Source organism: Acomys russatus, chromosome X (genome assembly GCF_903995435.1).
Source record: "Acomys russatus chromosome X, mAcoRus1.1, whole genome shotgun sequence".
NCBI lineage: Eukaryota > Metazoa > Chordata > Mammalia > Rodentia > Muridae > Acomys > Acomys russatus.
In genome coordinates, this window is record NC_067169.1 from 21,890,925 (window position 1) to 21,915,132 (window position 24,208).

Consider the following 24,208-nt stretch of genomic DNA (forward strand, 5'->3'; position numbering starts at 1 on the left):
GTGATGTACACTGGTAATCATAATGATAAATAGAGATTCCACTGGACTGATTCTGTAGTTTTTAATCTTTAGTAACCCCACAACACATGGGTATCACAATAGGACCAGGGTGAGTTTCAGCTGTAGACAACTGTCTAAGATGTACAGGGCCCTTGGTTCCCTACCAAGCACTATAAGCTCAAGTCACATTGCTGCATCAGTACATTGGAATGGAGGTAGACCACTGATGTGATCAGGCCTGACACGGTGTGGCAATGCTAGTCTTCTGACTGGAGCCATCACACCCACCATTGTCAGGGAAATCAGATTCTCTCCTCATGGAGATCTCCTACAGTAGGGTTCCAGAGAATCTAACATTTGTTTCTACCCAAGTTTCTCCAATTTTCCTTCAAGGGGCTGCTTTTAGTATGTTACTTAAAGAGTTCTCCCCAGAGATTCTCTTTCTTTGTCTGGGTTATCTTTGATTGTTTTGATTTATTCTGACTATAATTGTTTAGCTTTATTATCACAGGGGACTTAGTCATGTGGCTTTTTATGGCACCCTTTTGTAGGTGCTCAGAGTTTCACCTGTTACTTACACATTACTTCTAGCAATCCTCTCTTTCTTTTATTGCTTATCCTTGGTCTATAAAGAAAACCCTGTTGATGGGTAGAATGATTTCATCTCAGCCTTTTGTAAAATATGGGCCAACATAAAGCTATGTCCATCAAGGATGTAGGCCTCAGTGGTGTAATTTATACAAATATGCCTCTCTGCAGGCACAGGTTAGAAAGAGTTTGAAATAAACATGGCCTCCTGTAAGATATTTCTTTTCATCACTACAGTTTTACAAATCTAGATATATTTCTTGAGCACATATAATATTTTAGTTTTCTGAGGCTCTTATTTGTGTGTACATAAAAGTACTAGAAATTATTCAAGCAAGATGAAGTATTTCACTGACATTCACTCTCATCCATGAAAATGTCAAGTATAAGGAACACATTCTAACACAGAGAGAGAGCGACCTTCGAACACTCAGTCTGAAATTGGATATCTCCATCCAATCCTTCCTCTTTGGGTTCAGGCTCAACCCAGGTAAATAAGGCAGAAAGAGTGTAAGAGCCAAGAGGGTTTGGGGGCCACATGGAGAACAAGGCCCCCTAAGTCAACATGAGAAAAGACCATACGAACTCACAGAGAGCTAGCAGCATACACATGGCCTGCACAGGTCTACCTCAAGTCCTCAGCCTATATGTTATGCATTGCACTTTAGTGTTTTTCTGGGACTCCTGATTGGCTGAACAAAAGTGTATCCTTTTTTGTGCCTTCTCTTGTGCTCTTTTCCTTCTGTCAATTTGTCTTGTCCAATTTTTATGTGACAATATTTGTTTTCCTTTATTGTGTTTTAATTTGTTATACTTTAATATTATCTCTTAGCAGTTGGTTCTAAAGAGAGATAGAATGAGGGTGGATCTGCATGTAAGGGAAAGTAAGGAGGAACTACAAGGAGTAGAGAGAAGGGAATCTATAATCAGGATGGTTTTTGTAAAAAGTTAATCTATTTTCAATCATAGGTTAAATTTTTTTAAAGAGGATAGATTCTGTTATTTAGCATCATTTATTCTGGTGCTCTTTGTCATGTCATTCCAGTCGATTTCTTGACCTTACTACGAGGGACCTTTCAGTGTGGCATAGTTTCCTCCATGAATGAAGATGTTTCCAACTGAAAAATGGGATGGAATATCCATGGACTCCAGAGATTTTCCTATCTCTGTTCCAGACTGCCTCCATAACACTAAACCTTCACATTATTTCCAGCTGAACATTCATTTTCCATACCTTCAGGGCCTTAAAGCACTATAGTGTAGGTGTGTAGTTGTGCTGTTATTTTTATGTACATATTGTTGAGGAAGAGAATTCAGTATTGGACAAGCAATTGGTGTTGACCTTCCTGGGGAAGGCAGTTTCTCCACGGTCTCAGCATTCCTTAGATTCCTGTAGTCCTTTCTCTTTTTTAAAAAAAACTAAAGCAGATGACAATTTTATTTTCACATTTCACAATATAAGTGAAAACCACCCTTTAGGAAGGACAGCAGGTTACCAAGAAGAGACTTGATACCCTATGAGCATATACAGGGGAAGGTAATCCCCCTCAGGAACAGTCATAGGGGAGGGGAATAAGGGTAAAGTGGGAAGGAGGGAAGAATGGGAGGATACAAGGGATGGGATAACCATTGAGATGTAACAAGAATAAATTAATAAAAGAAACCATCCTTAATAGCAGGCTACCAAGAAGAGACTCGATACTCTATGAGCATATACAGGGGGAGGAGATCCTCCTCAGTTACAGTAATAGGGGAGAGGAGTAAGGGGGATATGGGAGGGAGGGAGGAATGTGAGGATACAAGGGATGGGATAACCATTGAGATATAATATGAATAAATTAATAAAATAAAATTTAAAAAAAATAATAAAAATACTACTTATCCCTTTAAAAACTATTCTGTTAGGAAGGTAGGAGTATTCTTGTCATGCACCTAGAAATGCTCAGGTTCAACACCATGATCTCATGGTGAAAGAGAATAAGAAATTCAAAACAAATAAAGGACATTTCTGTTCTTATCATTTTATTGGATTTTGCCAGGCCAGGTGGGCACCATTATAAGGCAAGCAGGAGATCTCACCATTGCAGGCCCAGGCTACATGGGAATGTGGCCTCCCATATGTAGTCTCCTATGGAGCAACATCACACAGGCATCATCCCATGAGGAAGAGGGACATCATTGGCATAATGGGAGGGCTCCCATGTGGGATACAGGCATCCATTATAGGACTAGTGGGACCAGGGAGACTGGGGAGGTAGAATCATAGTCCTTGCAGAAGGAGGAGCAGAGAATGGAGGTGGAGATATCTTTCTTTTTGAAATGCAGGGGTTGTTTTGTCAATCAGGCTCTGGGCCTGCTCCTCCTTCCATTTCTGGTAGTAGTCTGTCACCTTCTCTTTGTGTTTCCTGCTGCTGCTATGTGTCTTCCTCACAGTTGGAGAATCATGGGTAAGATACATATTACAGTAGCCACAATAAAATTTAGGAATGTTGCTCCACAGGTCATTGTCTACCCAGTTCCTCCTCTAGATCTTTATGCATGATTAAGACCTCACAATGCCTGTTGAGGTGCCCATATGGCACCCTTGTCTATGCAAGCATGTCTCTTGGTTCCATCATAGTTCAGCTCAGGTTCAGGCAGTATTGTTGGTGAGACATTATGGATGTGGCTCCTGACATTTCTAGGAGATGGAATCACACAGAAAACATCTTGATCGTATGGCTCTCATCAGTCTTCCTGCCTCCTCTTCCACAATGATCCCTTCATCTTAGCTGCAGGAGTTGTGTTGTAGATGTGTCAGTTGGGACCTGGCATCACAGATCAGCATTATGATGAGTTGTGGTTTTCTGTATTGAACTCTGTTAGCCATACAAAGTCAGTTTCTTGGTGCCAGTTGAGGACTACACTTTCCTGTGGATATGTGGAAAACTATATAGAATGTAGCCAGGGACTGAGGTGGGTTAGTAAGATGGCAGCTTTTTACTTTCCTCCAAGATTCAATATTTCACCAGGCTGTGGATACATGGCTAGCTTTCTAGCACCTGGATTGCTTTCTTGCTTTTGAGCAGTTCTTAACTATAATTTGAAAGCTGTTGGTGAATGCCAAGGCATTTCTGCCATTACTCCACCCTAAATTCTGTCAAGCTAGGGTTTACACTTTTGTTGTTGTTCTTGAGTTTCTGGTTTTTCTTCTTTCTGAGATAGGGTATTCTCTCTACAAAGCCTTAGGTTTCCTGAAACTTACTCTGTAGATCAAGATGGCTCAGATTTCAGAGATCTTACCTGCTTTTGTCTTCATAATTTTGTATTTAAAGGCATGCACCACCATACCTGGCTTAGTAAATACTGTTTGAAATGGAGTGTTAGGGTCAGGCTCACTCAGAAGGTCCATCCAGAGCAGATATCTGAAGAAAGAGAGGGATTGGGTGAAAAGTTATCTGGAGGAATAATGAGGACAGGAGGAATAGTGTGAAGGAGAGGAGCGACTACAGGAAGGTAGGAGAGATTCAGGGTCTGTGGCAGGGTGTCCAGACTCTGCTGAGCAGAGGAAGACAGTTAAGTATGGCAGCAGTTACAACTGAATTGCAAATGTTAATTGTGCCATCACATAGGGCACCAAGGGGAGAAACCTGGAGAATAATGCCAAGGGATTCATCCAATGGAACTGACACTGAGATGGTTTCTTTTCTGTTCTCCTTAATCTTTTTTTCTTCCTCTTTATGATCATCGAGTTTTAAGAATGGTATCTTTGTTTACTAAATTCATAATAAAGTTGAATTGTTGGGTACCACAACCAACAAGTTTTCTTGGTGTGGGGCATGATGGGTTCTTTAATTTCTAATGATGTGAGTGAAGAGTCAAATTTCAAAGATATAGAAATGCTGTTTCAGTGTAACAGAAAATTGCAACTATCATTGCAAAAATCTTTCCTGTTTTATACTTAGAGGGAATTTTCTGTTTTTTCTTTGTCCTTTTATTGTATTTCATTCTTAGAAGGACTAGAAGAAAGACTGATAAGACAGGAAAAACAGAAGTGTCAGTAAATGCTACCATTTTGGAAAGAATTGCAGATTTGACTGAACAGGTGGGGAAAACAAGGAAAGAAAATGAAGAGCCAGGAAAGCAAAAAGCATATTTGGACAAAAGGGATGCAGAAAGAGAAACTAGAGAAGCAAGAAGGTAGACAAACAAAAAACTTTTGGAGAAAAGATGATCCAATGGAGGAACCTTCCAGAGTCATTCAGACACCTTCAGCTTTTCCAGTTTCTATAAGACATGTGACTGATCAAAATGGTGCTGCAGCTTATAATGATATGGCATGGTGTCCAATAGATACGTTGGATTTAAAACATTTCAAGACATTTGTCATCAGGTATGGAATGCACTCAGCTTTCTTTAAACAAAGGTTGAATAACTGTGTCATGCAGCATAGGCTTGTTCCCCTAGACTGGAAAAGTATGGTTTCAGTGATATTAGAAGTGGTGGAACAATTACTATAGTTATCATAATGGCAAACTGAGGCCATGAGAATAGAACAAGAAAATAGGATAAGGGAAATAAATATTGGGAACGATCAACTGTTTAGTGATGGGTGATATGCTGACTTAAGGGAACAAGTTAACTTTGAAGATAGAGTAATTAAAATATTGTCTTGTAGCCTTAAGAGCTTGGAAGGAAGTAGAAGAACATGGTAAATCAGCCATTCCATTTACTAAGGTATTTCAAGGGTCTGAGGAAGCCTTCACAGAATTTTTTCAGAGATTGGGATCCACTCTGGGTAGAGCAATACCAGATTCTGGCATGAAACAGGCACTGAAACTGATTATGGCTTATGAGAATGCAAGTACTAAATGTAAGAAGGCAATTAGACCATTAGAAGAAAGAGGTGTTCCATTAGATGAATGGGTAAAAGAGATAGTTAATGTTAACTCTCAGGAATATCAAAGTTAACTCTCAGGAATATCAAAACAGTATTTTAAGTCAAGCTATAGCTAGAGGTCCCAGATATCATGACACCAGATATTTTAACTGTGGTAAAATTGGACATGTACAAAGAAACTGTAGAGATAAAGGTTCCAGACCTCAGAATAACCAGTACAATAACCCAAAAGAAAATATAACTTTTAGGAGAGAATAAGGAGCATCTGGCCATGATGATAACGAGGTGCCAAGATTTCTAGGTTACTGTAACTGCTGTGGGAAAAAAAACATTGGCCCAGGGATTGTCAATCTAAAAGAGATGTACCAGGTAGTACCTTGCTGGGAAATGGCAGGAGGGGCCCATCATCTTGGGGTCCCACCAACAATAAAATCCAGATTTCCCTGGCCAGCCCAGAAATGATGGACATACAGGAAGATAAGGATTAGGTATTAGTGACCAAATGTAATCTACTGAAGGCAGTGCAGCCTTGGATCTGGCTTCAGATATGTCTCTTACACTATCTCCACACGTTGAATGCTACAAATTAAGTACTGGTGTTCAAGGCCCTTTGCCTTCAGGCACAGTGGGGATAGTTCAAGGTCTTATTGTGTGCCCTGGTATTATAGATGGGGATCATAAAGAGGAAATAAAAATCATGGTGTGTGTAAAGACGGAGATGCAAATTAATGCAGGGAGTAGAATTGCACAACGGCTACTGTTTCCTTACATTAATGTCAAAGAAGTGCCAGTAGAAAGAACAGGTGCTTTTGGAAGTATAGGAACACATGTGTTCTGGCAAACAATGGTGAACAATCAGAGACCTAAATTAATTATACAAATGAATGGTGTTGAAATAGAAGATTTGGTGGACACATAAGCAGATGTATCGATCCTTTCTAAAAAGTATTGGAAACCAAATTGGCCACTTCAGAAGGTTTATACAGAAATTATAGGAATTGGTAAATTATCTGAAAAACAAAACAAGACAAAAAAAGCAAAACAAAAGAACCAAACTGTGTGGTGGCTTAAGTATTTGGGACCATAAGGGCATACAGGGAAGCTGAGCCCCTTTATGGCTGACACATCCATAAATCTATGGGAAAGGGATCTCTTACAACAATGGGGTACTCAGATTAATATTCCTGGAATTACATAGATAAACAATGTTGAAACTAGGGGTGAAATGGTGCATGCTTCCAGGGAAGATGTTAATATGAGTAATCAGGAGTGACCACAAGCCTTATCTATTGTCCAAACTCAAAATTTCTCAGTTATAGAGTATCCGAATTTACAAAAGGGACCTCTGATGATATACTAACAGCCTTGCCACTAAAATAGATTTCAAACAGACTTGTATAGCAGGAGCAGTGGCCCATAACAAAAGAAAAATGACAGCTGCTTTACAATTTAGTACAAGAGTTTGTGGAGGCTCCGCATTTAGAAGAGTCCACCAGCCGCTGGACTTCCCTTGTATTTGTTGGAAAGAAAGAAAGAAAGAAAGAAAGAAAGAAAGAAAGAAAGAAAGAAAGAAAGAAAGCAGGCAGCTGGAGGATGGTAACAGATTTGAGAGCAGTAAATAAAGTAATTCAACCAATTGGTCATGTACAGCCTGGAATTCCTTTGCCTTCCTTATTAACTACGTCTTGGCCTATAATAGTAATTGATTTAAAAGATTGTGTTTTCACAATACCTTTTCATGAGAAGGATAGGGAAAGGTTTGCTTTCTCAGTACTTACTCTGAATAGTAGTGACCCAATGAAGAGATACCATTGGAAGGTACTTCTGCAGGGAATGTTGATTAGCCCAACTTTATGTCAATATTTTGTACAACAACCATTAGAAATAATTCATAGGCAGTTTCTCAGTCTATCATTTACCATTACATGGATGATATTTTGTTGGCCGATTCTGATCCTAATGCTTTAGAAAAAATGTTTAAGGAAACACAAAGAATTCTGACAGATTGCTGTAGAAAAATACAAAGAGGAGATTGAATTACCTATTTAGGCTATAAAATAACTGAGCAAAAATTTGAACACAAAAGGTACAGATCTATAGAGATCAGTTACACACTCTTAATGACTTTCAAAAATTACTGGGAGATACTAAATGGTTAAGGCCTACAATTGGACTAGCTAATTATGAGTTAAGTAACACGTTTTAAACGTTACAATGTGATTCAGATTTAAACATCCCAAGGTGTCGGACAGCTAAAGCAGAAAATGAGTTAATTTCGGTAGAGCAAAAACTGCAAAAGGCATATGGGGATAAAACTGATCCTAAACTTGGTTGCATTCTGGTGATTTTGCTTTCAAAACACTCTCTTACTGGGATCTTTGTGGAAAGTGAAGATAGAATCATGGAATAGATTTTCCTAGCAATTAAACAAAATGAAAAATTGAAGACAAGCCAGTTGGTGGTGGCACATGCTTTTAATCCCAGCACTTGGGAGGCAGAGACAAGTGGATTGCTGTGAGTTCGAGGCCAGCCTGGTCTACAAAGCAAGTCCAGGATATGCAAGGCTAACATAGAGAGACCTTGTCTCAAAACACCAAAAAAAAAAAAAAAAAAAAAAAAAAAAAAAAAAAAAAAGAAGAAGAAGAAGAAGAAGACATACATAGAAAAAAATCTGAATTGATTACAAAGGGAAGAATAAGATTGCGTCAAATGACAGGTTCGGACCCAGTGGAAATTGTAGTGCCTCTTACTAATTCTGAAATTACATCATTGTGGGTAACTAATGAAGGTTAGCAAAGGGCTTGTATTAACTATGTGGAAGAAATTAATAACAGGTCTATGAAAAGCAAGATTATACAGATTATATAAAAAGAACTAATTGGATCCTTCCAAGTATAGAAAAGAGGACACCGATCCCAGTAACACCCACCTTCTATCCAGATGCAAATAAATTGAGTATGGCTGGTTATAAGTCTGATGAAATGGTGAAGGTGATCAAAAGTCCATTTACCTCTGTTCAAAAATCAGAATTGCATGTAATTCTCATGGTATTGTTAGATTTTCCTGAATCTCTTAATATAATTAATGATTCTCAATATGCAGAAAGAGTTGTTTTACATATAGAAACTGTTGAGTTCACTCCTGATTACTCAGAATTAACTACATTATTTATGGAACTGCAACAGGTCATCAGAAGTAGAAACTATGCCTTGTATATTACTCATATTCAATCCCATATAGGTTTCCCAGGTCCATTGGCACAAGGAAATGAACAAATCGACAAATTATTAATAGGAAATGTGTTCGAAGCCTCAAAATTTCATGAAGACCATCATGTTAACAGTAAGGGATTGAAGAAAAATTTCCTATCATTTGGCAACAAGGCAAAGAAATAATTAATAGGTGTCCTACATGTTCCTTGTATAATCAAATCCCATTACCTGCTGGAATTAACCTTAGAGGTATGAAAAGGAATGAAATCTGGCAGATGGATGTGTTTCATTTAGCAGAACTTGCAAGACTGGGGTACATGCATCATACCATCGATACATAGTCAGTTTTTTAATGGGCAACTGCCTTAAGTTCTGAAAGGGCTGATTGTGTAATTACTCATTCATTGGAAATAATGGAAATTATGGTAATACCTGCACAAAATAAGACGGACAATCATCCTGCATGTGTGTCCTTTAAGATGAAAAACTTTTTTATATATTATGATATAAAGCACATTACAGGGATACCTCACAATCCCACAGGGCAAGCAGTTGTGGAAAGAGCTAATCATACCTTAAAAGAAATGCTTATTAAGCAAAAGGGAAGGGTAAAGACCTTCAGGAGAGATTAAATAATGCTTTGTTGACTTTTAATTTTTTTATTTTTATTTTTTTATTAATTTATTCATATTACATCTAGATTGTTAGCCCTTCCCCTGTTTCCTCCCATTCTTCCCTCCCTCCCACTTCTCCCCTTCTCCCCTCCCCTATGTCTGTGATTGAGGGAGACCTCCTCCCCTATATATGCTCTTAGAATATCAAGTCCATTCTTGGTAAATTGCTATCCTTCCTCTGAGGGCCTCCAGGTCTTCCCATCCAGGGGACGTGGTCAGAAAAGGGGCACCAGAGTTGCTGTGAGAGTCACATCTCACTCTCCACTCAATGGTGGAGAATATCCTGTTTGTTGGCTAGGTCTTGGTAGGGGTTCGAAGCTTACTGCCTATATTCTCTTTGGCTGGTGCCTTAGTTTGAGGAGGACACCAGGATCCAGATCTGTCTGTCATAAAGTTCTTCTTGTAGGTTTCCAGGACCCTGTGGGTCCTACTATTTCCCCATTCTTCCATGCTACTCTCGCCTAAAGTCTCAATAGGATGTCCTCTCCTCTGACCCACTTTCTTGGTAAGTAAAGTTTTTCCTGGTACTTATCCCTTGGACTAGTGTTTTGATATAAGTGAGTATATACCATTTGTCTCTTTTTGCTTCTGGGTGAACTCATTCATTATGATAATTTCTAGATCAATCCATTTGTCCACAAATTTCGGGAATTCCTTCTTTTTAATAGCTGAGTAGTATTTCATAGTGTAAATGTACCACAGTTTCTTAGTCCATTCTTCAGCTGTACTACAGAGCAATAGTAATTAAAACAGCATGGTACTGGCAAAGCAATAGACTGGTGGATCAATGGAATTGAATTGAAGACCCAGAGATGAATCCACACACATTTGCTCACTTGATTTTTGACAAAGAAGCCAAATCTATTCAATGGAAAAAGGATAGCATCTTCAACAAATGGTGCTGTTCTAACTGGAGGTCTACATGTAGAAAAATGCAATTAGACCCCTATTTGTCACCATGCACAAAACTCAAGTCCAAGTGGATTAAAGACCTCAACTGAAGACCAGAGATATTAGTTCAGTTAGAGGAAAAAGTGGAGAAGAGCCTGGGACACATAGGCACAGGAAACAACTTCCTGAACAGTATACCAACAGCCCAGGCCTTAATGTCAACAATTAATAAATGGGACCTCATGAGGCTGAGAAGCTTCTGTAAGGCAAGAGACACTGTCAGTAGAACAAAGCGACAGCTGACAGACTGGGGAAAGATCTTCACCAACCCTTCATCTGACAAAGGTCTAATATCCAAAATATATAAAGAACTCAAGAAATTAAACACCCAAAAACCAAATAACCCAATTGGGAAATGGGGCTTGGAACTTAACAGAGAATTCTCAACAGAGGAATATCAAATGGCTGAGAAACACTTAAAGAAATGCTCGTCCTCGTTAGTCATCAGAGAAATGCAAATCAAAACGACACTGAGATCCCATCTTACACCCATCAGAATGGCTAAGATCAAAAACTCAAATGCCACCGCATGTTGGCAAGGATATGGAGAGAGAGGAACACTCCTTCATTGCTGGTGGGAATGCAAACTAGTACAACCACTTTGGAAAGCTATCTGGCACTTTCTCAGAAAAATGGGAATAGGGCTTCCTCAAGACCCAGCCATCCCACTCCTTGGAATATACCCAGAAAATGCCCTACCACACAACAGGGACATATGCTCAATCATGTTCATAGCTGCTTTATACATAATAGCCAGAACATGGAAACAGACTTTTAATTTTCTTAATGTTGGTGATGAAGTGATGACAGCAGCTGAGAGACATGGGTTATAGAAATAACTGAGGAACTAGGATAACCAATATTCTATAAAGATTTGCCAACTATGGATGGAAACCTGCAACAGTTTTGAGATGGGGTCATGGTGATGTTTCTGTTCCTACAGGGAGTTAAAAAATATGCTTACTGACAAAACTTAAAAAGATTAGAACTGACCAGGAAAGACCTCTTAGTACCTAAAATATGAATGTGTTCATATAGGAAGGGAATTTTAAGGGTTACCTGGTCCATAAAACATAACATTCCTTCATACAGCTTGGAGATCTAATGCCTGCTTATGGCCTGCCTGTGTATGTGCGGGTAGAGCATTATATAATTTGTACACCACGCATGTTCCATATATATATATATATATATATATATATATATATATATATATATATATATATATATATATATATATACACAAATATGCCTATACTAATACTTCCAAAATTTGCTTATTTTCAGAGCAAAACACAGGATAATGATGAAGACAAAGCAGGCAGTCAGGGTGATTCACCCTCGAAGACTGCCTATGGCACAATGAGTAGGGTGCCTCAGCTACTGTTTCATCAAGAAACTGCATGTATATCAACATTAAAAGGGCTAGCCCAAAGGCTAGATGCCAAAAAGGACTGGACAGAAAAAGTTACAGCTAGCTTTTCCAGCACTTGGTTAATATCATGTTTTCTCAAAGGGTAGCAAAAAGGTGTTTTTACTCCCAGACAGCAAAAAGTAATTTTGAGAACATGACATCTCCATTCCCGTAGGTAGGGTGAGTTTCTTTGGTTGGTATCAATGTTCATTTTTGCCAGGGGGGTTGGCTACAAGTTGATAAATGTTTCTTTCTTTCTTTTTTTTTTTCTTTTTTCTTTTTTTTTTTATTAATTTATTCATATTACATCTCGATTGTTAGCCCCTCCCCCGTCTCCTCCCATTCCTCCCTCCCTCCCATTTCTCCCCTTCTCCCCTCCCCTATGTCCGTGACCTAGGGAGACCTCCTCCCCCTATACATGCTCTCAGAATATCAAGTCTCTTCTTGGTAACTAGCTATCCTTCCTCTGAGTGCCACCAGGTCTCCCCATCTGGGGGACATGGTCAGAAAAGGGGCACCAGAGTTGCTGTGAGAGTCAGATCTCACTCTCCACTCAATGGTTGAGAGTATCATGTTCGTCGGCTAGGTCTTGGTAGGGGTTCGAAGCTTACTGCCTATATTCTCCTTTGCTGGTGCCTTAGTTTGAGGAGGACCCCAGGATCCAGATCTGCCTGTCATAAAGTTCTTCTTGTAGGTTTTCAGGACCCTGTGGGTCCTACAATTTCCTCTTTCTTCCATGCTACTCTTGCCTAAAGTCTCAATCGGATATCCTCTCCTCTGACCCACTTTCTTGGTAAGTAAAGATTTTCATGGTACGTATCCCTTGGACTAATGTTTTGATATAAGTGAGTATATACCGTTTGTCTCTTTTTGCTTCTGGGTGTACTCACTCATTATGATAATTTCTAGATCAATCCATTTGTCCACAAATTTCGGGAATTCCTCGTTTTTAATAGCTGAGTAGTATTCCATCGTGTAAATATACCACAGTTTCTTAGTCCATTCTTCTACTGAGGGACACTTAGGCTGTTTCATGTTCTGGCTATTATGTATAGAGCAGCTATGAACATGGTTGAGCATATGTCCCTGTTGTGTGGTAGGGCATTTTCTGGGTATATTCCAAGGAGTGGGATAGCTGGGTCTTGAGGAAGCCCTATTCCCATTTTTCTGAGAAAGTGCCAGATAGCTTTCCAAAGTGGTTGTACTAGTTTGCATTCCCACCAGCAATGAAGGAGTGTTCCTCTCTCTCCACATCCTCGCCAACATGTGGTGTCATTTGAGTTTCTGATCTTAGCCATTCTGATGGGTGTAAGATGGAATCTCAGTGTCGTTTTGATTTGCATTTCTCTGATGACTAACGAGGACGAGCATTTCTTTAAGTGTTTCTCGGACATTTGATATTCCTCTGTTGAGAATCCTCTGTTAAGTTCCAAGCCCCATTTCCCAATTGGGTGGTTTGATTTTGTGGTGTTTAATTTCTTGAGTTCTTTATATATTTTGGATATTAACCCTTTGTCACATGAAGGGTTGGTGAAGATCTTTTCCCAGTCTGTAGGCTGTCACCTTGTTCTCTTGACAGTGTCTTCTGCCTTACAGAAGCTTCTCAGCCTCATGAGGTCCCATTTATTAATTGTTGACATTAAGGCCTGGGCTGTTGGTGTACTGTTCAGGAAGTTGTTTCCTGTGCCTATGTGTCCCACGCTCTTCTCCACTTTTTCCTCTAACTGAACTAATATCTCTGGTCTTCAGTTGAGGTCTTTAATCCACTTGGACTTGAGTTTTGTGCATGGTGACAAATATGGGTCTAATTGCATTTTTCTACATGTAGACCTCCAGTTAGACCAGCTCCATTTGTTGAAGATGCTATCCTTTTTCCATTGAATAGATTTGGCTTCTTTGTCAAAAATCAAGTGAGCAAATGTGTATGGATTCATCTCTGGGTCTTCGATTCGATTCCATTGATCCACCAGTCTATTGCTTTGCCAGTGCCATGCTGTTTTAATTACTGTTGCTCTGTAGTACAGCTTGAGATCAGGTATGGAGATTCCTCCAGAGGATCTTTTGTTGTATAGGATTGTTTTTGCTATTCTGGGTTTTTTATTTCTCCATATGAATTTGAGAATTGATCTTTCAATATCTTCAAAGTATTTTGTAGGTATTTTGATAGGGATTGCGTTGAATCTGTAAATTGCTTTTGGTAAGATGGCCATTTTTACTATGTTGATTCTCCCGATCCATGAACAAGGTAAATCCCTCCATCTTCTCATGTCATCTTCAATCTCTTTCTTCAGAGGTTTGAAGTTTTTCTCGAATAAGTCCTTCACTTGCTTGGTTAGAGTTACTCCTAGATATTTTATATTGTTTGTGGCTATCGTGAAGGGAATAGTTTTCCTAATTTCTTCCTCTGCCTGTTTGTCATTTGTATACAGAAAAGCTACTGACTTTTTTGAGTTTATTTTGTATCCTGCCAATTTGCTGAAGGTGTTTATCAGCTGTAGGAGTTCTCTGGTGGAATTTTGCGGGCCACTTATATACACTATCATATCATGTGCAAATGGGGATAATTTGACTTCTTCCTTTCTCATTTGGATCCCCTTGATCTCCTTTTGCTGTCTTATTGCTCTGGCTAGAACTTCAAGAACTATATTGAAGAGATAAGTGGACAAGCGGCAGCCTTGTCTGGTTCCCGATTTTAGAGGAATTTCCTTGAGTATCTCTCCATTTAATTTAATGTTGGCTGTTGGTTTGCAGTATATGGCCTTTATTATGTTTAGATAAGTGCCTTGTATTCCCGATCTCTCCAAAGCTTTGAACATAAATGGGTGTTGGATTTTGTCAAATGCTTTTTCTGCATCTAAAGAGATGATCATGTGGTTTTTCTCTTTCAGTTTGTTTATATGGTGGATTACATTGATGGATTTCCGTATGTTAAACCATCCCTGCATGCCTGGAATGGAGCCTACCTGGTCATGGTGAATGATGTCTTTGATATGCTGTTGTATTCGCTTTGCAAGATTTTTGTTGAGTATTTTTGCATCAATGTTCATAAGAGAAATTGGTCTGAAATTCTCTTTTTTTGTTGGATCTTTGTGAGGTTTAGGTATCAATGTGACTGTGGCCTCATAGAAGGAATTTGGTAATATTCCGTCCATTTCTATCTTTTGGAATAGCTTGAATAGTATCGGTATTAGCTCCTCTTTGAAGGTCTGGTAGAATTCTGCACTGAAACCATCTGGCCCTGGGCTTTTTTTTGGTTGGGAGACTATCAATGGTTGCTTCTATATCTATAGGTGAAATGGGGCTATTTAATTTGTTTATCTGGTCTTGGTTCAATTTCGGCAAATGGAATCGGTCGAGAAATTTGTCCATTTCCGTTAAATTTTCGAATTTTGTGGCATAAATGCCGTTAAAGTAGGTTCTTATGATTCTTTGTATTTCTTCAGTGTCTTTTGTTATGTCTCCCTTTTCATTTCTGATTTTGTTAATTTGGATAGTGTTTCTCTGTCTTTTAGTTAGATTGGCTAACGGTTTGTCTATCTTGTTAATTTTTTCAAAGAACCAACTCTTGGTTTTGTTGATTCTTTGGATTGTTCTCTTTGTTTCTAATTTATTGATTTCAGCCCTGAGTTTGATTATTTCTAGGCACCTACTCCTCTTGGGTGTTTCTGCTTCTTTTTTTTCTGGAGCTTCCAGATGTGTTGTTAGGTTGTTTATGTGGGATGATTCCTTTTTCTTTTAGAAGGCACTTATTGCTATGAATTTTTCTCTTAGCACTGCTTTCAATGTGTCCCACAAATTTGGGTATGTTGTTCCATCATTTTCATTGAATTCCAGGAAGCCTTTTATTTCTTCCCTCATTTCTTCCATGACCCATGTGTCATTAAGTAGAAAGTTGTTTAGTTTCCATGTGTTAGTATGCTTTTTGCTATTTCTGTTGTTGTTGAAGTCCAGCCTTAGACCATGGTGATCTGATAAGATACAAGGTATTATTTCAATCTTCTTGTATCTACTGAGGTTTGCTTCATGACCAACTATGTGATCAATTTTAGAGAACGTTCCATGGGGTGCTGAGAAAAAGGTATAATCCTTTGCATTTGCGTGGAAAGTTCTGTAGATATCTGTTAGATCCATTTTCTTCATGACATTGGTTAATGAGGCTATTTCTCGGCTTATTTTTTGTTTCAAAGACCTTTCCTTGAGCGAAAGAGGGGTGTTGAAGTCTCCCACTATTATTGTGTGGGTATCAATGAGTGGGGCAAGCTTTGTTAATAATTCTTTTACAAATGTGGGAGCCCTTGTATTCGGAGCATAGATGTTCAAAATTGTGATGTCTTCTTGGTTGACTTTACCTTTGACGAGTACGAAGTGACCATCCTCATCTCGTTTGATTAATTTTGGTTGAAAGTCTATTTTATTAGATATTAGAATGGCTACCCCAGCTTGCTTCTTGTGACCATTTGCTTGGAATACTTTTCCCCAACCTTTTACTCTTAGGCAATGTCTGTCTTTGTGGTTGAGGTGTGTTTCTTGAATGCAGAAGAATGTTGGGTCATGTTTATGCATCCATTCCGTTAGTCTGTGTCTTTTTATTGGAGAGTTGAGACCATTGACGTTGAGAGATATTAATGACCAGTGACTGGTAATTCCCTTCATTTTTGGTATTTGTGACAGTTGAGATTTTGTGAGGTTGTGATTTTGCAATGGTATATTTACATATTTCCTATGTAGTTTTGGTTGTAGTTTGACCAGTTGTGGTGGAGTTTTCCTTCTAATAGTTCTGTAAAGCTGGATTTGTGGCTAGGTACTGTTTGAATTTGTTTTTGTCATGAAATAATTTGTCTTCTCCATCAATGGTTATTGATAATTTTGCTGGATATAGTAGTCTTGCCTGGTATCTGTGTTCTCTTAGGGTTTGCAGCACCTCTGTCCAGGCCCTTCTGGCTTTCATGGTCTCTGCTGAGAAATCAGGAGTAATTCTGATAGGTTTGCCTTCATATGTTACTCGGCCTTTTTCTCTTGCCGCTTTCAATATTTTTTTCTTGTTCTGTATATTTTGTGTTGTTATTATTATGTGGCGGGAAGATTTTCTTTTCAGGTCTATTCTATTTGGTGTTCTGTAGGCCTCTTATATGCTCATACGCATCTCTTTCTTCAAATTGGGAAAATTCTCCTCCATTATTTGATTAAAGATGTGTTCTTGGCTGTGGGGTCAGCTGTCCGGTTTCTCCTGTATCCCTATTATTCGCAGATTTCGTCTTTTCATGTGGTCTTTTAATTGTTGAATGCTCTGTGTCAGGAACTTTTCAGATTTAGCATTTCCCTGAATGGTTGTTTCCAGTTCTGCGATTGTATCTTCAAGTCCCGATATTCGTTCTTCCATTTCTTGCAATCTGTTAGATAAGGCCACCTCTGAGATGCTTGCTTTCCTCTTTGCAGCCTCTTGATCACGTTTTTCTTCTGTGTGTTCCTGCATCATAGCTTCCATTTTTATCTTCATGTATTGGACTGTTTTAATGATTTCCATCATCTGGTTATTTATATTTTTCTGAAAATCTTCAAGTACCTCTTTATATGACTCTTTTAACTCTGAAGCCCTCTTATTTGCCTCCTCCTGCATTTGTTTACAGATTTTATTTGTTTCTTCCATTATCATCTTCTTTACTAAGGACTTGAGGTCATTTTCTTGCCATCCATTGCTGTTAGGTTCTCTAGGTTGTTTTCATTGGGAATGTTGGAATCCGGAGATGCCAAACTGTTCTGGTTTTTGATAGGATTCTTACGCTGCCCTCTTGTCATTTTGATGGCTCTGATGTTGGAAGGTATTTTGTAGTGACCTTCGCTGGTTGAGAGTGGTTAATTAATGACTGATTATAGGTTAGGTGCTCTTGCCTGTGGGGATCAGGGGGTATTTTTTGTGGAACAGGTAGGTGATCCGGTTTCACTCCTGGTGGTTTTCGTCTGCCCCCTGGGTTCCAGGCTGAGCCAGCCAAAGGAGATATCTGTTTGGACTTTACTGCTGTAATTCAGATCAGCAGTCTGGGGACCTAGAATAAGGTCCGCACACAAATGTTCTGGCTGAGTAGGTTGATCTCCGCTGCCTGTCCTTCCTGTGGATTTGCAGTCAAGACCCCAGGTAGATCAGATCTTCTGGGGGTGTAACTGTCTTTTAGCTCTGCCTCTATACCCTGTAGCAGTGTCCAACCTCTCCCAGTACTATATGCCTAGAGGGACCAAGGTCGCTCTTGGTCAGCAATTAGGCACTGCAAGCAAGACCCTCTTTTCGACTCCCAATAAAGTGAGAGTGTCTGCCTTGCTCGGCCAGGATCTCCACTGGACACTCACATTCAGGGAGCTGGGAGCGCTGTGCCAGGGCCTTGGGGCTGGGCAGTTAGTAAGACTGGCTCTGCAGGGCTCTGGTGGCCACTTGTGGACCCAAATCTTTCCGCCGGGGTGTGTGGGTCCCCCTCACACTCTGGGTCAGCAATTAGGCACTGCAAACAGGACCCATCCATGTCTAGTCTCCCGATAATGTGAGAGTGCCTGCCTTGCTCAGGCCAGGATCTCCCGCTGGGCTCACAGGGAGCGCAGGGCCAGCTCAGCTGGTCTCTCTCTCTTGTCCCGGGAGCAGGGAGTGCAGTGCCAGGGTCTTGTGGCTGGGCAGTTAGTAGGACTGGCTCTGCAGAGCTCTGGCGGCCGCTCACGGACCCAAATCTTCCTGCCAGGGTATGTGGGCCCCCTCACACCCTGGGTCAGCAATTAGACACTGCAAACACGACCCATCCACTTCTCATCTCCCGATAATGAGAGAGTGCCTGCCTTGCTCGGGCCAGGATCTCCAGCTGGGCACTCACGTGTGGGAGCGTGGAGCGGGGAGCAGAGCGTAGGACCAGTACCTTGAGGCTGGGTAGGGACAAAAGGGTTGCAGAGCTCTGGTGAAAGCCTGCCTACCCAGGTTTTCCCGCAGGGCAAATAAGTTCAGCTATAGCTCTGGGCAAGACCCAAGTCTCCCGATGGGTCTGTGGAAGCAGCTCAAGGTGATTTCTCACTGCCGCTGTTTGCAGGCTCAGTCCTCTGGGATTGGTGTTAAGTTTGGCCGCGGGGTGGCCAGGGAGCTATAGTCCCACTATAACTGGCTCTGTTGGGTCCTGCCGCCTGTGTTTTCAGTCCGCCTAGGTGGGATGGCCAGCGAGCTGCAGTCCCACTATAACTGTCTCTGTTGGGTCCCGCAGCCTGGGAGGGTGACCTCTGCAGTTTGGGGTGGTGCGGAAGGAGGAATCCTAGGGCAGATTCACCCTCTTCACTGAGATTGCTCTGGCTGGGGACTCTGGAAAAACCCCTCCCTAAACAGCGAGTCTGTGCTTTATATACAGGCTGCAGTTTGCATGTGGATTCCGTCTCAGAGTTTGGGGAGTGCGTTTAGCACCTCCGGGATGTTGCCTGACCCAGAGGGTTAGGCTCCCTGTTTGGTCTGTGGCCTTTGGGGCCCCACTCACCTACAGGTCTCAAAGACCAGCAATCTGTTGCTCCTCCTATGTCTTTGGTCTCCACGGAGTAGATCAGATTCGTGGCTTAATGGTCGGCGCCATCTTGGAATCCCCGATAAATGTTTCATTTAGGGTTTTCTTTCTTCTATCCTTTTTTGCGTTATCTTTCTATCCCATCTAATGTTAGGGAAAAGAGGAGAAGGAGGGGAGGAGGATATAGATTTATGAAATAAAAAGTAGATTATTGAATCTACTAGCCACAAATATTTTATGTTGGTATCATGGATTGATGGAAATTTAAGACTACTTAATTCAATGTTTGCTTTATGTATTGTATATTATATGTTGATAAAAATGTAAGTTGTATATTGTAGGTTAGTAGAAACTTAAGGTTATTTTGTTCAACATTTATCTAATGTGTTATTCAAGGGCAGCTAATTTGAAAAGTTGATGTCTCATGAAAGCTAACTGCTATAACTTGTTCAGGATGATTAGAGATAAAAGTTTGTAGTCAATTAACTATAAATCTTACTAGATACTAAATTACTTAATTACAGAATAAGCTTCATTTAGTTTATTGTATGTGTTTTCAAAGGAGTAGATTGATAATTGTAAGAATAGATAGACGGATGGTCTTCAAACACTTCAGAGACACGCAGAATATGGCATTTAATAGTGAAGGGCCTTTCTGACAGAGAGACACATCCACTCCTGGCAGCACCACCAGTTGTCTTCAATGAAGATGAGGGCATCAAGAGACAAGAGTGGAAGAATAGCCACTGGACTGAGGAACTGCTCTTTTCTCTACTGTTGATAACAGACTGACTGTCCACTATAATCAAGAATAATACTGAGAAATTGGCTGTCAAGCTCTGTAGAGACTAGGTGGGCCAGTCATTCAGGATTCCTGCTTCACAGAGCAGTGTGTTGGATGTTTTGGGCCAGTGGGCTGAAGACTGGATGCCTCGATGATGGAGAGAAACTTGTGACTGTCCAGACAGACAGATCTCTCTGTCTTGTCTATACTTATGGAAGTTGCTTGCCTGCACTTACATCACATTGGATAGTATTTCCTTCTTGGATCTCTGGTGGGGTTGAAGACTAGATAGCCTCAGTGTTACTATAAGCTTTAGTTTAAGAATTTAAAACACATACATTGATAATTGTGATTTCTAATGAATAGACTTTAGAAAACTTTAGACAATTAGAAAGGACTCACTTTGAGAGGACATCGGAATGCTTTCTCCAATATTATCAAATGCAAAAGGACTGGTTATGTACTTGATACATCATGACTGTATATATGTATATAGTTCTTATTTTTGGCCTATTATTTATTTATTTATTTTAATAGAAAAAAGGAATATGTGGAAGGAATGTGACCTTGCTCTAGGCTGGAGCCAAGATAACGTAGTCTTGGATAGCTTGATCCCACTGAGACTCCACTGAAATAAAGATCTTAGATAGATTCAGAGAGAGAGGAAATTTCAGCCTAAGACAAAGGACAGGCTCCTGCACTCTGCCATGGGGTATTGTGTTGGGAAAAGGACCATAGATTAGAAGAAAAGGGACCTTGATAAATGGGAGTGAGAGAGATCAAATGTTCCTGACCACAGCATGGGAAGCAGAGAAGAGGCTGATGTTCTGGTGAGGAGTGTGCAGACTTCTTCTGTTGGGTAGAGGAGAAACCTGGAGATTTATGCCAAGAGATTCAGCCAGTGGAACTGACACCCAGAAGGTTTCAGTTTTGTTCTCCTTAATCATTTTCCCCTCTTGTTTAGGATAGTTGGGTTTAATAATGATACCTTCATTTAATAAATTCAAAATGAACTTTAATTGTTAAGGCACAAGAAGCAATAAAATACTTTATGTGGAATCTGAAAAAGTGGGTCTCGTGTGTGCGGACCTTATGCTTTGTTATGTTGGGAAGTCCAGGTGTGTGGGAAAGGCTTTCAAGAACTCTTAAGACAGTATTGCTAGCTACTGGGGCTCAACTGTGATACAGGTTATTCTGATCCATTTTGTTCAGGAGTCAAATATCACTTGCTTCATTTGATAACCAGAAAGCACACATAGAGGAAAGGGTGCTCAGCCCACCCATCATGAGCGCCTTTATCTGCTTCAGTTTGTATCAATGTATGTTAATTGTACAAAGGGAGGCTTTCATTATATGACATTTCAATATGTACATAGAATACCCTCGTGCCATATTCACCCTCTTTACTGCTCTTTGTCCCCTCCTACAGCTCAAGTGTTCTGTCATTTAATTTTTGTTGTTGTTTTGTTTATTGTTTCTGAAGGTGCATTTCACTGATTGCCCTAGAACTAACTTTGTAGAACAGGCTGTCCTCAAATTTGGAGATCTGCCTGGCTCTGCCTTCCAAGTACTGGGATCAAAGGTTTGCACAACCACTGCCTGGCCCTCCATTTAATTTTAAGTCCCTTTCTGTTGGTGTTAGCTTACTTTTGATTTAATATGGTTTTCACATATGAGAAGAAACATGTGATATTATTCTTTCCACACCTGGCGTATTTCACACAAGACCCATCTTCTTCCCTCTAACAATGTAATTCTGTCCTTCTTGAGGGCAAGTAAAACACTCTTTTGTCAGCTCACCACATTTCCCTTATCTATTCCTGCTTGACTGTCACCTAGCCTGAATCAGATGTTTTGGTTCTGTTATTAGTATGGACATTCAGCTATCTCTTTAGCAAGGTAACATATTCCTTTGCATTGTAACCATGAGTGTTTTGGTTGGACAATGAAGAAGGTCTGTTTTAATTTTTTTGAGGTACCTCCTGGACGATCTCAATAATGGCCAGGAGGTGGTGAGGCATGCCTTTTTTTTTAATTGTTTTTTATTTTTTATTTATGATTTTTTTTTTGGTTTTTCAAGACAGGGTTTCTCTGTGTAGCCTTGACCATCCTGGACTCACTTTGTAGACCAGGCTGGCCTCGAACTCACAGCGATCCGCCTGCCTCTGCCTCCTGAGTGCTGGCATTAAAGGCGTGTGCCTATATTTTTAACATTTTTTATTAATTTATTTAAATTACATCTCAATTGTTAGCCCTTCCCCTGTTTCCTCCCATTCTTCCCTCCCTCCTGCTTCCCCCCTTCCCCTATGTTCGTGATTGAGGGAGAATATCGAACCTCTTCTTGGTAACTTGCTATCCTTCCTCTGAGTGCCGCCAGGCCTCCCCATCCAGGGGACGTGGTCAGAAAAGGGGCACCAGGGTTTGTGTGAGAGTCAGATCTCACTCTCCACTCAACGGTGGAGAATATCATGTTCGTCGGCTAGGTCTTGGTAGGGGTTCGAAGTTTAATGCCTATATTCTCCTTGGCTGGTGCCTTAGTTTGAGGAAGAACGCAGGACCCAGATCTGCCTGTCATAAAGTTCTTCTTGTAGGTTTCCAGGACCCTGTGGGTCCTACTATTTCCCCATTCTTCCATGCTACTCTCACCTAAAGTCTCAATAGGATGTCCTCTCCTCTGACCCACTTTCTTGGTAAGTAAAGTTTTTCATGGTACATATCCCTTGGACTAGTGTTTTGATATAAGTGAGTATATACCATTTGTCTCTTTTTGCTTCTGGGTGAACTCACTCATTATGATAATTTCTAGATCAATCCATTTGTCCACAAATTTCGGGAATTCCTTCTTTTTAATAGCTGAGTAGTATTCCATAGTGTAAATGCACCACAGTTTCTTAGTCCATTTTTCTACTGAGGGACACTTAGGCTGTTTCCATGTTCTGGCTATTATGTATAAAGCAGCTATGAACATGGTTGAGCATATGTTCCTGTTGTGTGGTAGGGCATTTTCTGGGTATATTCCAAGGAGTGGGATGGCTGGGTCTTGAGGAAGCCCTATTTCCATTTTTCTGAAAAAGCGCCAGATAGTTTTCCAAAGTGGTTGTACTAGTTTGCATTCCCACCAGCAATGAAGGAGTGTTCCTCTCTCTCCATATTTTTGCCAACATGCGGGTCATTTGAGTTTTTGATCTTAACCATTCTGATGGGTGTAAGATGGGATCTCAGTGTCGTTTTGATTTGCATTTCTCTGATGACTAAGGAGGTTGAGCATTTCTTTAAGTGTTTCTCGGCCATTCAATATTCCTCTGTTGAGAATTCTCTGTTAAGTTCCAAGCCCCATTTTCCAATTGGGTTGTTTGGTTTTGTGGTGTTTAATTTCTTGAGTTCTTTATATATTTTGGATATTAAACTTTTGTCAGATGAAGGGTTGGTGAAGATCTTTTCCCAGTCTGTAGGCTGTCGCTTTGTTCTACTGACAGTGTCTCTTGCCTTACAGAAGCTTCTCATCCTCATGAGGTCCCATTTATTAATTGTTGACATTAAGGCCTGGGCTGTTGGTATACTGTTCAGGAAGTTGTTTCCTGTGCCTACGTGTCCGAGGCTCTTCCCCCACTTTTTCTTGTAACTGAACTAATATCTCTGGTTTTATGTTGAGGTCTTTAATCCACTTGGACTTGAGTTTTGTGCATGGTGACAAATAAGTGTCTAATTGCATTTTTCTACATGTAGACCTCCAGTTAGAGCAGCACCATTTGTTGAAGATGCTATCCTTTTTCCATTGAATAGATTTGGCTTCTTTGTCAAAAATCAAGTGAGCAAATGTGTATGGATTCATCTCTGGGTCTTCAATTCGATTCCATTGATCCATCAGCCTATTGCTTTGCAAGTACCATGCTGTTTTTATTACTGTTGCTCTGTAGTACAACTTGAGATCAGGTATGGAGATTCCTCCAGAGGATCTTTTATTGTATAGGATTGTTTTTTTTTTCTATTCTGGGTTTTTTATTTCTCCATATGAATTTGAGAATTGATCTTTCAATATCTTCAAAATATTTTGTAGGTATTTTGATAGGGATTGCGTTGAATCTGTAAATTGCTTTTGGTAAGATGGCCATTTTTAATATGTTGATTCTCCCGATCCATGGGCAAGGTAAATCCCTCCATCTTCTCATGTCATCTTCAATCTCTTTCT

General features: G+C 40.1%; 1 pseudogene; it reads right to left on the minus strand.

Annotated features, from left to right (window-relative positions):
- Positions 1–2,610: 2,610 nt before the first annotated feature.
- Positions 2,611–3,916, minus strand: LOC127184786 (U1 small nuclear ribonucleoprotein C-like; annotated as a pseudogene).
- Between the last annotated feature and the right edge of the window lie 20,292 nt (positions 3,917–24,208).